Genomic DNA, 6610 nt, shown 5'->3' on the forward strand with positions numbered 1-6610 from the left:
GAGACACTCTGAAGCAGGCTTCAGGCTCTAAACTGTCAGCACAGAGCCCGATGTGGGGCTCGAACTCACAGACCATGAGATCATGACCCGAGCTGAAGTCAGACACTTAACCGGCTGAGCCACCCAGGTGCCCCAAAACCCCCAAAATTCTAATGTAAGTTTAAAATATAATCTTAAAAGGTACAGCTTTTTAGAACTAGGATACAACCATTTTTAGAGAGTAAGCATAAACATAACCATAGTTGGTTTAAAAGCAGCCATCAATTAAGAAAGCATTCAAGCTCAATAATTAAAACATCTTAATATCAAAAATATGCAATCAACTCCTAACTCAATACTGGGTTAATCTATCTAGCAATAGAAGCAATAATGCTAATATGAGTAACAAGAAATATTTCCCCTGATCCTTATGCCAGAGCAGATAACCACTGGTAGCTAATAACAAGATAAAAATAATCTAGCCTATAAACTAAATATCAAACCAATTGTTGATCCAACACAGGCATGCAACCAAGGAAAGATTAAAAGAAGTAAGGAACCTGGCAAACATAAACCCTGCCTGTTTACTAAAAACATCACCTCTAGCACTTCTAGTATTAGAGGCACTGCCTGCCCAGTGACATTCATTAAATGGCTGCAGTATCCTGACTGTACAAAGGTATCATAATCACTTGTGCCCTAAATAGGGACTTGTATGAACATCCACACGAGGGTTTTACTCTCTTCCAATCCGTGAAATTGACTTCCTGTGAAGAGGCGGAAATACAACAATAAGATGAGAAGACCCTATGGAGCTTTAATTAATTGGCTCAAGGAGACTACACCAACACAGCTGACAGGAACAACAAACCTCCACATGAGCCAACAATTTAGGTTGGGGTGACCTCGTAGAATAAAACAACCTCCAAGTGATTCAGATCTAGACTAACCAGTCAAAAGTATAACATCACTTATTGATCCAAACTATTTGATAAATGGAACAAGTTACCCTAGGGATAACAGCGCAATCCTATTTTAGAGTCTATATTGACAACGGGGTTTATGACCTCAATGTTGGATCAGGACATCCCGATGGTGCAGCAGCTATCAAAGATTCGTTTGTTCAATGATTAAAGTCCAATGTGATCTGAGTTCAGACTGGAGCAATCCAGGTGGTTTCTATCTATTAAACAATTTCTCCCAGTACAAAAGGACAAGAGAAATGAGGCCTACTTTACCAAAGCACCTTCAACCCAATAGATGATATAATCTTAATCTCCAAAGTTTATCTATTTACATCTCCGGAGAGTTTGGGTTTGTTAGGGTGGCAGAGCCCTGTAATTGCCTAAAACTTAAACCTTTATAATCAGAGGTTCAACTCCTCTCCCTAATAACATGTTTATAATCAATATTCTTTCATTAATTATCCCTATTCTCCTCACCATAGCTTTCCTAACATTAGTCGAACATAAGGTACTAATGTACATACAACTTCGCAAAGGACCAAACATTGTGGGGTCACATGGTCTGCTCCAACCCATTGCAGATGCCATAAAACTCTTCACCAAAGAACCCTTACATCCTCTATATCTATATTAATCATAGCACCTATCCTGGCTCTCTCATTAGCCCTAACCATGTGAATTCCTCTCCCCATGCCATACACACTCATCAACATAAACTTAGGAGTACTATTCATATTAGCTATGTCAAGCCTCGCTGTCTACTCAATACTATGGTCAGGATGAACCTCAAATTCTAAGTATGCTTTAATTGGAGCCCTACAAGCCATACCCCAATTTCATACAAAGTTACACTAGCCATTATTTTCCTATTAGTATTACTAATAAATGGGTCTTTCACACTAGCCACACTAATTACTACCCAAGAACACATATGACTAATTCTTCCCACATGGCCCCTAGCCATAATATGATTCATCTCAACATTAGCAGAAACCAACTGAGCCCCATTTGATCTAACAGGAGAATCAGAGCTTGTTTCCAGATTCAACATAGAATATGCAACAGGTCCCCTTGCCCTATTTTTCCTAGTGGAATATGCTAACATCATCATAATGAATATTCTCACAACAATTCTATTCTTTGGAGTATCCCACAACCCGTATATACCAGAACTATATACCATCAATTTCACCATTAAAACTTTACTCCTAACAATCGCCTTCCTATGAATTTGAGCATCCTACCCACGATTCTGATATAACCAACTGATACACCTTTTATGAAAAAACTTCCTACCCCTCACCCTAGCCCTATGCATGTGACATGTATCCTTGCCCATCATCACAGCAGGCATTCCACCTCAAACATAAGACATATGTCTGATAAAAGAATTACTTTGATAGAGTAAATACTAGAGGTTTAAATCTTATTTCTAGAATTACAGGACTTGAACCTAATCCTAAGAATTCAAAAATCTTCGTGCTACCATATTACACCATATTCTACAGTAAGGTCAGTTAAATAATCTATCAGGCCCATATCCCGAAAATGTTGGTTTATATCCTTCCCATACTAATTAACCCCCCTATTCTCATTATTATGATTCAACTGTCATCTCAGGAACCATAATCACAATAACAAGCTCTCTCTGACTAATAATCTGAATTGGCTTTGAAATAAATATACTAGCCACTATCCCTATTCTCATAAAAATATTTAACCCATGAGCCATAGAAGCATCTACAAAATATTTCCTAACACAAACAACTGCATCTATACTCCTAATGACAGGAATAATTATCAATGTTCTATATTCAGGACAATGAATAATATAAAAAAAAACTCAACCCCATAGCATCAATTATAAAAACCACTGTTTTGGCAATAAAACTGGGCTTGGCTCCATTTTACTTCTGAGTTCCTGAAGTTACACAAGGAATCTCCCTATCTTCAGGCCTAATTCTATTGACATGACAAAAAAATCACACCACTATCTGTTCTCTACCAAATCTCACCTGCCATTAACCCCAATTTACCACTAACAAGAGCTATCATGCCAGTCCTAATCGGAGGATGAGGGGGACTCAACCAAACACGACTACAAAAAATCCTAGCATACTCCTCAATCGCCCATATAGATTGAACAACAGCTATCATACTATACATCCCTACAATAACAATTCTAAACCTAGCTATTTACATCATTATAACACCCACCAGCTTCATACTATTCATACACAGCTCCACCACAACAACACTATCCCTATGACAAACAGGAAATAAAACACCCCTGATCACCTCACTCATTCTGATACTAATATTATCTTTAGGAGGTCTCCCGCCACTCTCAGGATTGATCCCCAAATGAATAATTATCCAAGAATTAACAAAAAATGGGATAATTATTGTACCCACACTACTAGCTATCACAGCATTACTCAACCTATACTTCTATATACAACTAACATACACCACAGCACTAACCATATTCCCCTCAACGAACAATACACAAATAGAATGACAATTTGAAAGTACAAAAAAATAACTTTTTTATCCCCTCTCATCATAACCTCAACCATACTACTCCCATTCACACCAATATTATCCATCCTGGATTAGGAGTTTAGGTCCAAACAGACCAAGAGCCTTCAAAGCCCTAAGTAAGTCATATCGATTTAACTCCTGCACACCTTATTCTAAGGACTGCAAGAATCTATATTACATCAATTGATTTCAAATCAAACACTTTAATTAAGCTAAGCCCTTACTAGATTGGTGGGCTTCCATCCCTTGGAATTTTAGTTAACAGCTAAATACCCTAATCAACTGGCTTCAATCTACTTCTCCCACCACCTAGGAAAAAAAGGCAGGAGAAGCCCCAGCAGCGTTGAAGCTGCTGCTTTGAATTTTCAATTCAATATGATACTTTACCAAAGAGCTTGGCAAAAAGAGGACTTAAACCTCTGTTCTTAGATTTATAGTCTAATGCTTTACTCGGCCATTTTACCTAAGTTTATAAACCGCTATTTTCCACTAACCACAAAGATATTGGCACTCTCTATCTCCTATTTGGTGCCTAAGCTGGCATAAGTAGGAACCACCCTTAGGCTTCTAATTCAAGCTGGACTTGGCACCGAGCACTCTATTGGGAGATGATCAAATCTATAATGTAATTGCCACTGCCCATGCATTCGTAATAATCTTCTTTATGGTAATACCAAGCATGATTGGAGGCTTTGGGAATTGACGAGTACCATTAATAATTGGAACACCTGATATGGCACTGCCCCCCAAAAATAACACAAGCTTCTGACTTCTCCCTCCATCCTTCCTACTTCTGCTCACATCATTGATAGCAGAGGCCAGCTCAGGAACCTGGTGAATTGTATATCCCCCTCTAGCTGTCAACCTAGCCCATGAAGGAGCATCCATGGATCTAACAATTTTTTCCTTACATCTTGTAGGTGTCTTTTCAGGCTTAGGTGCTATTAACTTCATTACTACAATCATTAATATAAAAACCCCTGCCATATCTCAATATCAGACACCCCTTTTTGTCTGATCCATCTTAATTACTGCTGTCCTGTTACTCCTATCATTGCCAGTATTAGCGGCTGGAATTACCATATTACTAACAGATCAAAACCTAAATACCACTTCCTTTGATCCTGCTGGAGGAGGATGTCGCATCTTATATCGGCACTTATTGTGATCCTTCAGACACCCAGAGGTTTATATTCCAATTTTACCAGGCTTCGGAATAATTTCATATATTGTTACTTACTATTCAGGCAAGAAGGAACCCTTTTGGTTATATGGGAATAGTATGAGCAGAAATATCTATTGGTTTCCTAGGTTTTATTGTATCAGCCCAGCATACATTTACTGTAGGAATAGACATTGACATATGAGCATACTTTACATCAGCCACCATAATTATTGCCATTCTTACTGGAGTAAAAGTATTTATCTGACTTGCTACTCTTCATGGAGGAAACATTGAATGATCCCCTGCTATGAGTCCTAGGCTTTATCTTCCTATTTACCGTAGGGGGCCTAACAGTCTTGCAAACTCTTCATTAGACATTTTTCTTCATGATATATACCATGTAGTAGCCCATTTCCATTATGTATTATCAATAGAAGCAGTATTCACTATTATAGGAGGTTTTGTTCACTAATTCCCCCTATCCTCAGGATATACTGTTGATAATACCTGAGCAAAAATTCATATCACAATTATATTTGTAGGCGTTAATATAACGTTTTCCGCTCAACATTTCCTTGGATTATCTGAAATACCTCGTTATTCTGATTATCCAGACGCATACACAACTTGAAACACAATCTCCTCAATAGGCTCTTTCATTTCACTAACAGCAGTAATAATAATATTTATAGTTTGAGAAGACTTTGCATCCAAACGAGAAGTAGCAATAGTAGAATTAACTAAACTAATCTCGAATGATTACATGGATGTCCCCCTCCATACCATATATTTGAAGACCCAACCTACATGTCCTTAAAATAAGAAAGGAAGGAATTGAACCCTCTAGAACTGGTTTCAAGCCAATGTCATAACCACTATGTCTTTCTCAATAAAGAGACATTAGTAAAAAGATTACATAACTTTGTAAAAGTTAAATTATAGGTTTAAATCCTTTGTGTCTCCATGCCATATCCCTTTCAACTAAGTTTTCAAGATGCTACATCCCCTAGTATAGAAGAACTTCTGCACTCTCATGATCACACATTATTAATTGTATTTCTAATTAGCTCCCTCGTTCTCTACATCATTTCACTAATACTAACAACCAAACTTACACATACAAGCACAATAGATGCCCAAGAAGTAGAAACTGTCTGAAAAATCCTGCTGGCTATTATTTTAATTCTTATTGCCCTACCCTCTCTAAAAATCCTTTACATAACAGACAAAATCAACAACCCTTCTCTAACCGTAAAAACTGTAGGGCATCAATGATACTAAAGTTATGAGTATACAGATTACGAAGACCTAAATTCTGATTCCTACATAATCCCCACTCAAGGATTAAAACCTGGAGAACTGCGACTGCTAGAAGTTGACAATCAAGTAGTACTGCCAACAAAAATAACCATTCATATACTAATCTCATCAGAAAATGTCCTGCACTCATGGCCCTCCCATCCCTAGGTCTAAAACCTGATGCCATCCCAGGCTGACTAAATCAAACAACACTAATGGGCACACAACCTGGACTATATTATGGCCAATGCTCTGAAATCTGTGACTCAAACCACAGCTTTATACCTATTGTTCTTGAATTGGCTCCATTAACATACTTCGAAAAATGATCAGCATCTAAACTATAAAATTATTAAGAAGCTAAATAAGTATTAACCATTTAAGTTAAAGATTGGGAGTTTAAATCTCTTAATGATATGCCACAACTAGATACATCAGCTTGATTCATCACTATCATATCAGTATTCATAATGCTATTTATTATATTTCAACTAAAATTTTCAAAACATTCACACCCAGGAAATTTAGGACCCGAATCTTCAGTAACACTAAAACAACATAACCCTTGAGAAAAAAATGAATAAAAAATCTATTCACCTCTTTCATTACCCCAATAATAATAGGACTACCTATTGTTATCCTAATTATTCTATTCCCA

The 6610-nt window shown here is 37.2% G+C and overlaps 1 pseudogene; it reads left to right on the plus strand.

Annotated features, from left to right (window-relative positions):
- The first annotated feature begins 1050 nt into the window (after positions 1–1050).
- LOC123382062 lies at positions 1051–5674 on the plus strand (annotated as a pseudogene).
- Positions 5675–6610: the final 936 nt, after the last annotated feature.

This window comes from Felis catus, chromosome E1, assembly GCF_018350175.1.
Source record: "Felis catus isolate Fca126 chromosome E1, F.catus_Fca126_mat1.0, whole genome shotgun sequence".
NCBI lineage: Eukaryota > Metazoa > Chordata > Mammalia > Carnivora > Felidae > Felis > Felis catus.